Here is a 17,160-nt window from a genome sequence, read left to right on the forward strand (position 1 = left end):
TCGCAGACATTTGTCACAAAAGACAGCAATGTCATATTTATGGCTTATGGGCTGATGATTAGAATACTACTACGGAATCTGTGTCTTCCGAAACCTTGTAATCCTACCTGTTTGCAGATTAAAACTCTACGAAATACTGTCAATGAAGCTATTACTGTCAAAGACCAAACATCATGAGAGGTCTCTCGTACTCCGTGTACCAGTGATCCCAACTGATTTACTCGTTCGTTTTAAGGAATCTAAATACCAAATTAACCACTCGTTGGCAATAACTATAAACAAGGCTGAGGATCGGACAGAGGGGGAAAAGGATATGGATAGGAAAGGACAGAAAATGGGTGTAGAGGAGGGAAAAGGATATTAGGACGTATATACAATTCCCATACATTTAGTAATTGCGAAGTATTGTCGAGCTCAGTAGTACAGATATAAAAATAGATCTATGACAGATCAGAACGGTACGGTTTAAGTTAAAACTTTTCCCTCTCAAACGATGATTTTTCCTTTTATGATACGTTTGGTATAACGTTGTCGTCTTGGCTTTTCGACATTCTCTAAATTTTAGATTCATTTCCTGACCATTCTACGTTTCTTTCCAAAAGCCTCACAACTGTATGTCGGTTTGATGTTCCTTACATTCGCGAAACCACTAACAATCTTGATGTACAGGCTGCAAGGCGACAAGTTCTCTTTGGCTCTTCAGAAGCCTACAAAACCTCCGCGACATCCTATTTTACTCTCTCGACGATTGTCAGCAGCACTTTGACGCAAGTAAGAAGCCAGTGATTATTTTCAAATATTGTTATTGTTGCGTTTCGGTTGTGACTTTACAAACAGTAATTATTTTTCCGACACAGCTCGTAGCTAAGAAATGACTGCATTAAGCATTCTCTATAAACGTAGAAACGATGAGGCAATTAACTCTTGTCAGTGCTAACATTTAAGCGATTTTTAATTTCAGACAAATATATAGAAATGAATCGAAAACAGAATTGCAAAACGCTAAAGCAGTTTTACTGGGACCTATTAACGGCGAAACAAAACGCCAGCTTGCAATTAACTGAAAGATAAGCAAATTTTTAAATAATTTCCATTGCGAGAGAAAGTATTTTCATGGATACATTCCAGACCAGTATATTTCCTCCGATCAAGCGCGGAATGGTCTGACTTCACTGGGAGCGGACAATGCAATGAAATGCGATCATCTCCCTTATCCAGTGCTGAAATTAATTTCAAAGCATCTTGGAATGACTTCTTATGGAGAAGTCACTTTGAAATAGTGAGGATTTGGTCTCTATTCCGCTTTTGTGAAAGCTAAAATCTGCAATTTCGCCGGACAAAGAAAATATTATACACTTGGTTTGATTCTTTCCATGGCCGCAGCTGGGCGAGATAAAAAATGCCGGTGCGCTGCTGCTCCGTCGGTATTCAAACACTCTGAATTAAATGAGAAAGTTTATCTGAATTTTGAATATCGAGAGAGGCGAATACCCTATCTACCCGAATGGAAGTTTGCGTTTCTCCACTTGGCCGAATTTATCAGTCAACACGAACCAATGAAACTTTCCTCCCTTTAAAGAATTGGAATGTTGACTTACGAGAAAAGTTCAGATATAACTTTTCCGAGCTGTCCCCGTGAAAAGTCTCTTGTTCGGATAGAGCGATGGCTCTGTTCGCAGAGATAACACACACACACACACACACACACACACACACACACACACAGAGAGAGAGAGAGAGAGAGAGAGAGAGAGAGGGAGAGAGAGAGAGAGGGAGAGTGAGAGAAGGGGGGAGGGGGGCTTGGGGGAGGTATAGGGATGAAGGGAGTAGCAAAAAAGAGAGAAATTGCAACAGAGAGCGCAAAGATAAGTGCAGACGAAGGAGGAGTGGGATGGATGGGATACGACACAGAAACATCTCACTTTCGTACCTCCAGTCTTTTTCTTTTCCACTTCACCTTATTACCCGCTGTCGTCGGCCTCTGCTTGACATGTAAATTAGGTGACTTCTGGCGTGGTTCCGCAGCGGGAAACTGTAACTGTGTAGTGCTGCCGAATACCTAAAAACATTTCGTCTGATGAAACACATTGGGCGGGATGATTGTAGCACAGATCTGGATTAGGCACAGTACGTGCTATATAAACCGTCTCTAGTTATTCGTGGCAAAGAAATTGTTATTGTTTACTTCCCGAGAGTGTGCGTTGTAAGTTCTGTTGCGTAATCAGCAATTTTTCAGACGAAAAATAATAAGCTGAGTTCGGATATTTAAAAAATGCACATATTTCCACGATACGTGTAGTTTGGAATTATACTTCGTAGGAAACCTTTAGGTAATAAGGTGTATAATGCATATTACTCATAGTGCTTATATAATTGAATCAATGAGGTTAAGAAGGGAAATATTGTATGTAGCGTATCCTTTAGGAAAAACGAGAAAACTGTTTATCTTTCAATGTCATAGTCCAAAGCAGACATGTGCAATTACAAAGTTAATCCAAGTAGCTAAGGAAATTAATCCAAGTAACTAAAGTAATGCTGATAATACATGTAGTACAGAAATATTTTACATACCCTGAACACTAAATACAGAGGACTATATTCCAATCTTTCTGTTTGCAAATTCAGTTGAACGAACTTGTTGTATAAAAAAATATGAATACAGGATCATGATAGTGCTGCATTACCTTAATTAACAAGAGACATATTCGAAATATGACTATTATTTTACAAGTCCTAATGTTACTCAAACTTTATTAAAATAAGTTTTTAAAAATACAAAGTCGTAATACTAAGTTTGTCACTTTCTCTACCCACACTGGAAGTAGCCCACAACATCATCTTATGGCAGAAATCTTAAAGTCATCACTATGAAAACTATGTCTGAAGTAGAGATAAGTGGCCAAACACGTTCGTTGTTTGTTGTATCTATTGCTTACCCGTAAAAGATGTTTGCTCAGCAAAGTTTCATGGCTTTCTTAAGCAAATCTTTCCATCGTCCCCCGAAATTACCTAAGTCCTGAGTGAATAAGGACATTACTTCCAACACCGCTTGACACCTTTGTCGCTTTACGTATCTGTTCGTTATACTGATATAGTAAATACATTCAGTCAAATGGGCATTAAACCTTCTTTATTACGGCAAAACCACAGCTGGATGGGAGTAAACTGAGATCAAGGAGGAAAATATTCGGAAAATATTCCAGAAATATTTTCTTTCTTCATCTTACTCTTCGCTATTACGAACCCGTAAAATTCATCTTTGACTTTGGAAAGTTTTCTTTTTTTAACATTAGCTGTAAGTACTTTTTAAGAAACAAATGGCTATCTCAATTAATTTTTACTAAAATCTCAAATATTTTTCTTCTTAATCGCGCCATTTCTATTAATTTACATACCTAGAATCAACGAAACGTTTATTCAAGTTACGTATCGAAGAATATACTCGTCACAGGGCAGTGAGAAATACTGAAATACGAGAGAAGTTACCTGACGAGAATATGTACCACCAAACCTGTTTTTAGAAGTCCTAGGGAAAGTTCTCAGATCCTTAAAGGACAGGATGGAGCAAATAAATGGGGCCTGGCGAACAGAGGCAGATGGCATAGTCGTCCACATAATCGACACGATTTGCCAGCCTCTTGCGACAGCCATGGGGTTACTTTGATAGGATTCTGAATAATTTTTGATGACTTGTAGACACTCTCTTCTGTGCAGGCATGTTTCTAAATGTTTATTGACTTGTTCAGAGCAGATTCTGTCACGCTAGTTTCGGACTGGTCATTGCATGGCACTCTTTCCTGGCGCTTTGACATCATTAAACCTCTCAGAAACAACTGACCACACCGTTTCCAACGTTGTCCCTCAAATTCTACCATCCTCCTCTAGTGGACAACATCACAACATGGAAGAATTTAATTGAGATAGTTAACGTGTATGCCTGAAACCGAATTATAAGATCTAAAATAACGTTAAGTGATCAAGCTAGAAAGAAACTTGTAGAAAACATCAATGAAGTCACACAACAAACTAACAAAATGTTGTACTTAGGCAGATGTAGTTCAAGACTACATGAACAGGGAAAGAAATAATCAGAAGAGTACAGGCGCCAGGAGTGCTTTCGGTAAATTTAAATGGGGTTTTGATTCATAAGACCCCACAAGTCTGAGAAGGAAAGTTTACCATGAATGTGTATCACTAGAATTGACTTTAAGTCAAGGGCACGAACTTTTTAATGCGAAAATCACTCAAAAAGTTAAGATAAGCGTTGGAATGTGCATCATGGGAATTACTCACAGAGACAGGAACGTAAACAGTTGTGCTGGTGAACAGACAGAAATGGAAGACGTTATTGTGTCTGTAATAAAAATGAGATGGAGGTTGGTGGGACGTGTTACCAATCGAATCTAGCAAGGTATTTTTTTTTGATAGATTACAAGAGATAAAGAAACACACAACGATCTATCACGAGTAGCTAATGCACGGGAGACCCATTGATTCGTTTAGCGGAAGACAATAACGCACAGACTAGGCATAAGCCTTTACCGCGCAGAAGATGTCAAATCGATGATGATCGAAATTGTTCTACAAGAAAATGGGTTTGCTTACGTATATTATTATTATTGTTATTTTCGATTATTCCCCTTTAAGAGAGCGTTTGAACTTGAATTCCTTTATGATGATTGTTTATGTTTCTTTCTGAGCCCAAATTTTCTTCATGTGTTCACTGTGTTGTTTCTTTCACTCCGCTGTCCATTTCCATCCTGGTCTCTTCTGTGTTGTGGTGTCAAGTTTATGTTTTTTGATGATGTTCCTGAATTCAGTTTTGTTCTCTGCATCGTTTACTGTTATGTGTGCTTGTCTGAGGTCCTCTTCAACTTCTTTTATCCATTTTGTTTTTCCCCTGCCTGAGTTGATGACTTTAAGAATTCGCTTTGAAATTCTGTTTTCATTCATCCTGTGGATATGTCCGTAGAACTGCATTCTTCTTTTCCTTATTGTATCCGTAATCTTGTCTGTGAATTTATATAATTCTGATGTTGGTCTCTTCTTCCAGATTCCTTGCACTTGTGTCGGGCCAAAAATTTTCCTTAGAATTTTCCTTTCTTGATTCTCTGTTTCTTTGATTTTAGTTTGCCCACCTATTTGTGTTGTTTCAGATGTATACAGTGCCTCCAGAAGTACGACAGTGTTGTAGTGCCTCAATTTTGCATTAATGGATATGGACTTTTGTTATAATAGTTCCACGTGAGTTTATATGCTTTCTGTAGTATTTTATTCTTTCCTCATTGGGCTATAGGTTGATCCCTGATGGCTGGATGATTTCTCCCAGGTACTTAAAATGTGTTACTTGTACGATTTCCCCCTGGGTTGTCACAGTAGGCAATTTGTCTTGTGGCACTCTTTCTATGTACTGGGTTCTCTCATATAAGATTTGCAGACCAGTTCTTTGTGTAATTTCATGTAACTTCTCTATGGCGTTAGTGGCTTCTTTTCTATTATTTGTGAGGATTGCAAGGTCATCCGCAAAAGCTAAGCACTTCACATTGAATCTGTTATCTTTTCTAATGCCAATTTGGATTCCTTTGACTTCTTTTTCCCATGTCCTGATGAATTTTTCAAGAATGATATTAAAGAGTAATGGTGAAAGTCCGTCACCCTGTCACACTCCAGCTTGGATTTCAAATATCCCCCATAAATTTAACCTTGGAGACTGTGTCAGTTAATGTTTCCCGAATGATTGCTCTTGTGTTTCTGTCAATGCTGAATTCTTCCAGCGTCTTGCAGAGCGCTACTCTGTCCATTGAGTCGTAGGCCTTTTTAAAATCTACAAAAGTGACCACTGTGTTTCGGGTGTTTCTCATCTGGAGAATCATTTTCAGATTCCAGATCTGCTCTATGCATGATCGTCCCTTGCGAAAACCAGCCTGGTATTCTCCTATTTGTGGGTCAGCTTGTTCTTCTAATCTATTCATGAGAACTTTTGATAGGATTTTATATGTGACCGGCACGAGTGAGATACCCCTGTATTTATTTGGTTCAGTTTTGTCCCCTTTTTTGTGGGGTGAATGGATGAGTGCGCATTTCCATTCAGAAGGGATCTGTTCTGTTTTTAAAATGTTTAATATGACCTTGTGAATTTTTCCTGTTAATCTATCATCATTAATTTCCATAGTTCTGCAATAATTCCATCTTCTCCTGAGGCTCTATTGTTTTTCAGTCTCTTGATAATTTCTACTATTTCGTTGATGGTTGGCGGTTTACTGTCAGGATTTGGTGTAGACATCTCGTAGTGAATATCCTCTGCAGGTCTTTCGCAGTTGAGAAGTTTGTTGAAACACTCTGCGAGGATTTTGCAGTTATTCTTCGTGTTAGTTTCTAGTCAACCATCTGGTTTCTTGAAGCAAAGATTGGGTGGCTGGTATCCTGCAATATGTTCTTTAAACGTCTTATAAAAATTCCTGGTGTTGTTCTTCTTAAAGTCTTGTTCTATCTCATCTAGTCGCCGTCTGTCATAATTTCTTTTTTCCCTCCGAATAGTTTTCGATGTTTGTTTTCGGATTACTAGAAATTGTCGCCATTTTTCTGATGTTTTGTGACTATTGAAGTTTTTCCAGGCATTGGTCCTTTCTTCTATTGCTTGGTCACATATTATATTCCACCACCTGTGTTTTCTCCTTCTCGGGGGTTGACCCAATTTCATCGTGGATTTGAGGACGTCCACAAGTTCTGTCCAGTTTGTGGTGTTTGTCTGACTAATTTCCTGGAAGATGTTTTCCTTGTTGAGTTTTATGTATTCAGGATCTGGTCTCAGCACTATGTTTAGTTTTTGCTTTTTTCTATTTGGTTGTAATCTGGTCTTTATCTGTAGAAGATGGTGGTCTGAGTCAAAAAATCCTCTTCTCGTTTTCACATTCAGAATTTCTGCTGTGTTACTCTTGGAGATGGGCACATGGTCTATCTGGAATTCACCCAACATTGTGTGTGAGCTGTATGGATTTCGGTGATTTTCCTGTATTTTTTTCTCTTTACCTAATTGTGCCTTAAAGTCGCTTAAAAAGATTACTACATGGTGTTTGGCAATTTTGTTTGTCGTCTCTTCAAGGTCATTCCAGAAGTCATCTACTTTCTGGCGGTTCTTCTTGTTATAGTTATTTGTGGGTGCGTGTGCGTTGATCAAGGTATATGCTTTGTTGGCCGATTTGACGGAGAGCGTTGATATACTGGAAGTCAATAACAGAGTCGCTGATAGATTTGTGGACTGCAAATGCTGTGCCAAACTGTTTGAGTCCTTTCTCATTAGTTTTAACTGCTGGTTTTCCTTTGTAGATCCTGTAGTTGTCTGTATCAAAACGGTTTTCGTCCGTAAATCGTGTTTTCTGGATTGCAAGAATTTTGATCTGGAATTTTTGCAGCACGTCTGTAAGTTGTTTGATCTTGCCCAGTTTGAAAAGAGTATTAGTATTAAGTGTACCGATGAAGTGTCTTTGTTTTGTGTGTAATAATTTGGACGTCGTCTGATTCTCAACATGATGCTCCTGGTCCCCCGGAATCCGATGACCAGGTAAAGCCAGCCTTGCGACTGGTGCCCGGGGTAGTGGATTCATTCCTTGTGCTATCATCATGTTTGGTTTTCAGGTTGAAAACTAACTTGGTGGTGGTCCTTCCGAGGAATGATCACGAGGAATGCGACTTGATTGTTGAGATCAAGAAGGTTGCTGCAGCCGCACCATATAGGCAAACAGACGCTGACCCCTAACCGCTGGATACCAGGCAGAAGTTAGTGGATTTCGGTTGATAGTTTCGGTCCACCCCGGGTATTTTATTTCCCCGGTACCCTCCGTATCTGGAGAGCATTCCCCTATCCGCCACCTGGGGAGGCGCCCGATGGGAGACTATCAACTCCACATGGGCTCACGTATAATTGTAGTTATATAAATTTTTCTCAAAAGCGCCTTTTTAAGCGTAAAAGCGACTTGTAGCAGCAATGATCTCAAATTATTTCCTCACCAATTTCACTGAAATGAGCTGAACTGTAAACTGAAAGGCACGTCTATGAGTGTAAAGGAGGCAAGCTGCAACCCTCTGTGAATTAAAGCTGTGTACCTGAAATTAAGAAAGAAGTTCGGTCTTCTTGGCAGATCTACTTTGCTGTTCGTAATGTGTTTCGGCCCATGAGTGGTACTACAGTAAAGAATAAATCCCACAAGACGCTGTCAATTAACCGTGATATATAAAGGTGTCAGCGTCACATAAACGATGTTTAGAGTAACAGTGACGTAGTATCATTTTATTTGGGGAAAGTTTCTGGTTACATGCTGCTTTATACTATCACTAACCTTTCAGGGTCATGAAATACTATTCCAGTTATGCAGAAGATTCAGTCTGCAGAGGAGTGTTTTGCTCTAAAGGAAATGTGGATTACAGCCATCAACGATACTTTGAGAAATTTGAAAACTTGCAAATATATTACAGAATAGACAATTTCTCAGAAATGAAGAAAGCTTCTTGTTAAAATTACGTATGAATGTGTGTATATTTTCAGGGTTACGAGGCTCAATGGTGAGACAACCTATGAAATAATGCGAGAAAATTGGTGTTAAAAGGTGTAGAACTGTAAAAAGCATTACAGAAGCACTCGGTACGATTCGCTTCCATTCGCTTTCAGTTTTACTCACATTCTTCAAGACAGTTTATAACGTGATGTACACAGTTCACTTGCAGGCCTCTGGTCCTGCACTGATACATTTATGTTTGGAGTGTGTAGTACCAGAGCTCTCACTGCCCTCTTCGTATTTCTGCTCCACAATGATGAGACAGAACACAAACTTTATGCGAAAATACTTTATTCTGTATTACTTTTGAAGTGCACAAGGTGATATTCAGCAATACTTTACAAGGTTCCCAGTTCGAGTCCGAGTCCAGTATACACTTAAGTAGTTCCATAATGGGATTTCTGACACAACTCAAAAATCTTATATCAAATTAGCCCAGAATCATTCCATAATAAAAAGGATAGGGTTGTTACATGATAAATTTTTCGAAATTTTCAAACACTACTTCTAGCATTCCACAATGAAGATAAATATTGCTGATCTTTCATTCACTCTTAGTCCCGGTAAATTGCCAGGGTTAAAAATATTTTCATATTTAATTTATTGTCATCATCTGCATTTTTATGAGCACCCACAACAGAAAACTAGGCAAATTTTTCGTATACTTAAACACAAACCTGCAAAACTGAATGGATAAAAATTGCAGCAGGAAGATTGTGCTTTGGTAACTAGCAGCTGTATGGGACTGTGACATGGAACAGTCATTTCCATCTTAGAAATACAAACTTTGACTTTTCCAAAAATCTAAATAAAATTTACCCTTATGAAAGGAAGTGACTTAAGACACATGTAATGTGTGGAGAGGAGAAGCATGCAAATGATTAAAGAAGATAAATATTCTAGCATATGCTAAGAATGTGCAATAAGATATTGTATAAATAGATATATACCAACAAAAAACTAATGTCATCCATGAACACTGATGAAACAACAACAAAAGGTAACATGTGCCAAGAAATTAAAGATACTGTCTTTCAAATTCATCTGTAAAGGACAGACATGCAAGGAAATGTTTGACTTGTGAACCAGAATCTAGAAAAAGTAAAGTGATTTGTGACTGTGGAACTGAAGCAAATAAGCACAGTTTTACAATGTATCTACTTTTGAACATCGAAATTTGTTAGAAACCGTCATGTAAAAAATTCGATAATAAAATTTTATTATTTATTTTAACAGCAAAAATCCAAAATAAAATTTCTTCTTCTATAATTAAGTTTGCAAAACTTCATTTGATACTGAACAATTCAGTGTTTTAAAACTTAATAAAATGCATCCCCATAAATAAGAAGGCAACTCAAACAATCTTCACTACTAATTTAAAATTTAAAAATCCTAATAAACATTAATCTTTATAAGTAAGTAGCCAACTCATTAATCTTCCCTGTCGGTCTTTTGTTTACTAAAAAATTATAATAACATTTTATCCTTATAAATTAGTAGTGAACTTGAACAATTTACTGTCATCGATCTTCGCTCCTTATTTAGGGGAAATGATTGGAAAGGATACAGTAAAATGCGAAAGTCAAATATAATTAATTTTATAACTAAACAGGTAACTCAAAAAAGAAAGACTCAGAAGACTTTGAAGAAAGCTGCCTTTCTCTAAAATTGAAAGTACTGATGATATTTTTAAAAGTGTCAAGAATAAACAATTGAAGGAGATATTTCCATTTTCTACCAATGTGTTCAAGGGACAAAGATAAAGAACAACAGTTAACCAATATCTAGTTAGAAAATCACTTGCAGAAGGCTTGCGAACAATAAATCTTGAGAACCATTGAAATTGGCTCACCCAAAATTCTTCTTGACTGTATTGAAGCAAAAAAATCATGAAAACCATGAAAGGTCAACTAAAAATTCACAGGGGAGAGGAGGTTAATTTCATTCTCTTCTGTGACTACCAGATGTAAACAGATCGAAAAATTACATTTATATTTCAAACACCATACTACAAGATCATTATAGAGAAGCATTTGATTAAATAACTCAGATAGGAAGCAAGATAGTCTAGCAAAAATATCTAATTTCCAAGCTCAAGGATCAGGACTGACATTAAATGGAACCGTTGGTTTACAGCTGGGAATTGATAGATATGTTCCATTGGGAAGATCATCTTTCATGAAACTGCCAGAAAAAATAAGTGCCAAGAAATTCTGCAACAATGTGAAAAATAATGAACAAAATAACTTCTTATGGTAAATAAAATCTGAATTATATCCAACAAAGAAAGTTCTGTAAAGGGTAAGCAAATATCAAGACACTGGTCTTGTAATAGATGAAAAATTCAAAAATGTTGATTTTCCTGTAGTGGTTGATAATATTCCAAAAACTGAAAATAGAATTAATGTATCTTTCAACATCTATTTGTTTAACGAAAAATAGGAAATATATGTATTAAAAATAACGAAATACAAGAAAGAGAAACATATAAATTAACTTCATTTTAAAAGAGATGAAAAATTCACGCAACTGTTGGATAAATGATTTGTCTCGATAACAAAGCGTAAATAATCATATTTTTCATCTGTACATGTGTCTTCTCCACTTCAATAGAAAAGAAAAATTAGATGATCACTCACCAAATTGCTTAGTCAACAAACCTTAAAAATATAACTACCAAAAAAAAAGTACATATGTAGGTTTCAAAAATTATCAACATTTGTTAGTTATGCAGATTTTGAAAGAATACTCAGAAAGATGGATAACTGTTGATCAAACCTGGAAGAATCACAGACTATGAAATATAAAAAACACGAATTAAGCGGTTTCTGTTATTATATCAAGTGCACTAAAGGACAATATAATGATTCAGTTTTTTACAGTGAACTAAACTCTCCCAAAAATTTTATTGAGTGTATGAAAAAAGAATTTGAAGAAATCAGGAGTATTTACTCTGTAATCGGAGAAATGAAACCACTTACACCTGAAGAACAAGGCATGCAAGAGCAAAAATTTGTCACCTAAGCAGATATCACTTTTAAAAAATGAACAAAAAGTCCATCAAACACAAAAGTCTATCACCACGATCATCTACCTGGAAAACACATTGACCCTTTGTGCAATAATTGTAATTTGCAAGTAAAGCATCACAGCTCAGTATCTAATTATTTCCACAATTTACCTGGATATGATTCTCATTTGCTTGTGAATGAACTTGGTTATAATAAAAACAGATATATTTAATCCTCAACAATCAAGAGAAAAACATTAGCTTAGGCAAGAAAACAGAAAATCTGAAGATGAGATTTACTGACATATTTAGGTTTATGGCCTCCTCACTTGATAATCTTTCATCAAACCTGTAGAAGGAACAAATGGAAAACATTTAAAAACTTTTTCCAGAAGATTTAGTTGATTTAGTGATCAGAAAAGGTGTTTATCCATATGATTATTTGGATGGGTGGAAGAAATTAGAACAAGCACGACTTTTGCCAAAGAAGGAATTCTATGACAGACTCAATAATGCTGACATAGAATATGAAGACAATAAGCACATAAAAACAGTATATGGAAAAAAAGCTGATACCAAAAAACTTGGGGAATATCACGGTTTATCTCGGAAAACATATGTGCTGTTATTGTCTTGGTACTACACAGCACCTGGATTATTATGGGAATCAATACAAAAAATCATTAGATAACCATTCAATTTAATACATAATTATGATATTATTCTAAGGCTCAAGAAAGGTATAAGAGGAGGCTTATCCCAGTGTTGCAAGATACATGTGAAGGCTAACAACAAATATTAGAAGTATTTTGATGTGAATAAGATATCAATTAATTTAGCTTATTTGGGTGCAAACAAACTGTATGGCTGTGATATGAGTCATTATTTCCCATATACAGCTTTTGAATGGGATGATCCAAGAAACTTCCACTACAGAATAAGTGAGATGTCAAACACTTCTGAAGAGGGATATGTATTCGAAGAAGATCTAGAATATACAAAGGAACTTCATGATTTACGTAATGATTCATCAGCACCTCTGAAGAATAAAATTATGCCAGAAACGAAGGAAAGGAAACTGTTAACAACTTTGAATGACAAACAGAAATATGTGGTTCACTATAGAAATCTCAATCAGTACCTCTATCTAGGAATGAAGTTCGCAAAAATACACTGTCTTAAGTAGTCTAATTGGCTAAAGAAATAGATAGTGAAAGTTAAACCGATTGTGGGCTCTATAAAAAATGATTGACTGAGAACCCTGGAGGGTCGTACACAATGAAAGTTATCGTGGTAGGGTCATAGAAAATGAAAGTTATCCTGGCAGGATAGTACATAGTGAAAGTTATCCTCATATGGGACGCCACAATGAAAGCTAACACTTGGGGTTACTATATAAAAGTGATGATTTGATTGAGAATGTAAGCAAAATTGAGTTTACTGACAATATTTATTTTCCCAAAAATAAAAACAAAGACAGACATAGTTAAAGTCAAAAATATTCTGGTAGAAAACAGTAAACATCTAACAGGTGGTTTAAGACCGCAATGGACAAGGATCCTGGGTGGCAAAATTAAGTCAAGTACTCTGGCCCGAAAAATGTGTATAAAGCAGTCTGAATTGTTCTGATGCTGAGCAGACTTTGGTTGATGATCTGCAGAAGTCTCGATAGGTGCAGCTGAGAGCAAGTGGCGACTGGGATTTGTACGTCCTGACAAGGCCAGAGCAGCAGCACTTTACCTGGTTTGCTTTGTGCAGCAATGTAACTCGCAGCTGGCGAGTCATGTGCGGCAGAGGCGAGGCGTATGGCGGCACCTGAAAATCGATCGCGGCCACGAAAGAAATGCAAAATCTCACGTAACTAGCAATCAGGCAGACGGATCGCAATTTACTCTCTACCAGAGCTCTCAAATCACGTTAGATTTCAGTGTGCGACACATCCGTTCGCTGGTCGTATCAACGACCAATTTGACTCACTTATACGACAGAGTGCACAAGGATGCCAAATGTCAAGACTGATAAACGAGTAGTCCGAGACGTTTGACGTTTAGAGTCACACTGTCAGTACAGCAAGAACTTCACCACAGGCTCTCCAGTCTAAGTACTCCCAAGTGAAGTCAGTCTTAGGACAGGTCCCAAGGACCAACCACGCATGCCAGAGCTTCGACTAGAAGTTGCTTCCAGACCGAAGTCCAGAACCTGATAGCCTCGCACCTCTCGAAATAAAAAAAAAAATCAGTTTCCCCGTGAAGTGTTCCAACGACACCGCCTTCACCCCATCTTGAGCCGATCACAGGGCATTAGAGGCGATATATCTCCCCCCCTACACAACAGCACACGCTCATTTCGAACCAGGGCAATATTTAAGAAACCTGTGTCTCTGGAAAAAAAAAAGAAAGCGCCAATTACAGGTCTTTTTAAGTTTTTGCGGAAGGAGAAGATGTTCTCCAAAGTCGCGCAGGTTCCCACCCCAACTTGCGAAAAAATACAATCTTAAAGATCTTTATCTAAATCACCTGTTAGTCCTAGCTATGAGGTGTAATAAGGATTCCATCTCTCAACATTTCTCAGATGCCAGAGCTTCTTCTATGACCGAGGCCTATATACACTTTCAACGAATCCGAAAACTAGTAAACTTTATTAGATGTGGCACAGCACAGAATGCCCCATCTACGACTCCATTGTGCAGATGCGTCCCTTCAGTCCGTCGTCCCCAGCCCAGCCTTTGGCTGGCGCCAATACAGGTATAGCTCAGCATTGCCCTGTTGGAGACCTGTCTCGACTAGGGGTGCTCTGTCTGTCCTGTATGGCCATGGGCGTGTCCAGCAAGATTTACTGAGAGTTGGGCCCGTTGCCACTTGCTTTCAACTTCCAACTTGCTGTTTCTACGAACTGAGAGCCATTAAAATACTTCATGCTTTTAGCACCCTACCAGGCTCCATCAATGCCTGCTCAGACCATTAACTTTATAGAGTCTCACTCAAGTCGCATAACGTTGTAACAAAATCCTTATGAAAATTAGGTGAGAGAGTAACTTGTCCGCTCTCAATAGATATGAACATACAGATGAGAACCAAGCCTACAAAAGACTTCAAGAAAGATTTGCATAAGTTGATGAATAGCTCAGTCTTTGAGCAGGCAATGGAAAATATAAGAAACAGAGTGGATAAAAAATTAGCCTCAGATGCAAAGAAATGTGAAAAACTCATTGAAAGACCTATCTTTAAAGGTGTAAGAATATTTCAAGAAAACTTGGTTGCCATGAATAAGACAAAAATTATTAACCTTTATATTGTTGGCTTGATCCATCTAAAGGAATGATGTACAATTTTCACTATAGAATAAGGAAACTATGGAGAAAATATAGGAATTACATATAGACATACCAATGCATTAATGCACAGTATAAAAACTGAAGATTACTACGAAGAGAGGAAGTGGATGATTGATTACTATGATACAAGTGACTATCCAAACGATAATATCTAAATTTCACAAATAAATAACAAAGCTTAGGGCAAAATGAATGCAATGGAAAAGTAATAGACGAATTCTGCTGTTTCAGAGCAAAAATGTATTCCTATAAGGTTGGTGAGAAGGAAAGAAAAAATCGAATGGTGTCAAGGAATACATAATACAGTGTGACATACACCTTCAAGACTACAAGGACAGTCTGTTCAACAAGATTCAAAAGTGTAGAGTGATAAACCTGATTCAAAGTAAAAAAAACACAAAAACAACACAGCTGTAATCAGTAAGAAGGAATAGAGTCCAGATGAAAACAAAAGATATATGTTTGAAAATAACAGAAATTCAGTCATATGTTTAAAAAGATATTTATCAATTACTAATCATATTTTAATGTTTGTATATGGAATTCCTAGAGTCAATTATTTTACCACTGAAGATTTTAAGTGAAACAAAAAAGAACATGTTAAATTTCTAAAAGATAACAATATGCTACATACAGAAGTTGAATATGACAATCCATGGTTTCAAGCTAAGAATGTTCATGATATTTTAAAATATGTTAATTCCAGAGATGGTTTGAAAGCAATGTGTAAAGTAAATGCACAAAAAAGTATAAATGATTGAAATGTAGTGAGTAGCCACATTTACATTCAGATACTAATTTCTTAAGTGGAGCTAGTCAACATCAAGCTTCCATATACTCACTAGCAAGTCTATATGTTTATGGATGATCAGAACAAGCCATGGTTTAAAACCAAAGATATTTGTGATCTTTCAGGATATTATAACTGTAGAGATGCTCATATTAAAAATGTTGATTAGATGGTAAGCAGAATTTTAAAGATTCCTTGACACTGTTCAGTCATATCCACAATATTGATTAAGATACTATTACATTAGAAAAAAATAAACCCATCAAATTTTTGACAGGTGTCATAGTCTGTAAACGAGATTTCCACCCTCCTAAACATCCCTCCTTCCGCTGTTTCTGATGTGATAGTGAAGTGGACACATACAGCACAAAAGCATACAGGCTGACCTCGTCAGTTGACTGCCAGAGACTGCTGACAGACGCTCATAATGTGCAATAGGCACACTTTTATCCAGACCATCAAACAGAAATTCCTAACTGCATTAGCATCCACTGCAAGTACTATGACAGTTAGGTGGTAGGTGAGGAAACTTGTATTTGATGGTCGAGCAGCCGCTCATAAGCCACACATCACGCTGGTAAATGCCAAACGACGCCTCGCTTGGTGTAAGGAGCGTAAATATTGGACTTGTGTAAAAAGGTTGCGTGGAGTGATGTATCTCGGTACAAAATGTGGCGATCCGATGGCAGGGTGTGGTATGGCAAATGGCCAGTGAACATCATCAGCCAGCGTGTGTAGTGCCAACAGTAAAATTCGGAGACGGTTTTGTTATCATGTGCTCGTGTTATTCATGGATGACTGTTGAAGGGCAATTCAGGGATGGTGATTGCATCTTTCAACGCAATCGAGCACCTGTTCATAATGCACGGCCCGTGGCGGAGTGGGTACACAACAATAACTTATCGGTAATAGACTGGCCTGCACTGAGTCCTGACCTGAATACTATAGAACAACTTTGGGTGGTTTTGGTATGCCAACTTCGTGCCAGGCCTCACTGACAAACATCGACACTTCTTCCCAGTACAGCACTCTGTGAACAATGGGCTGCCATTTCCTAAAAAACCTCCCAGGACCTGATTGAACGTATGCCTACGAGAGTGGATGGTGTCATCAAGACCAAGGGTGGGCCAAAACCATATTAAATTCCAGCATTACCGATGGATGGGGCCACGAACTTGTAAGTAATTTTTAGCTAGGTGTCCTGATACCTTTGATCACATAGTGTACCTACAAAAGCTTTTTAACAAGTTTTCCTTTTGTATCCTTGCATATTGTGCAAAGGCCTTCAGTTCTCTGCCTACCAATTTTAGCTACTGTTTGATAAGGGAGATATATTTCAGTAATTATTTTTTTTTTTTTACATTTCAAACACCAAACATGATCAACCTTAAGGAATGGGTGTAAAGCATGAATGTTTGTTTATAAAGATTAAAATTTATTACATAATATTATTATTTTATAATATCATAAACTT

This window comes from Schistocerca americana, chromosome 4 (assembly GCF_021461395.2).
Source record: "Schistocerca americana isolate TAMUIC-IGC-003095 chromosome 4, iqSchAmer2.1, whole genome shotgun sequence".
Taxonomy (NCBI): Eukaryota; Metazoa; Arthropoda; class Insecta; order Orthoptera; family Acrididae; genus Schistocerca; species Schistocerca americana.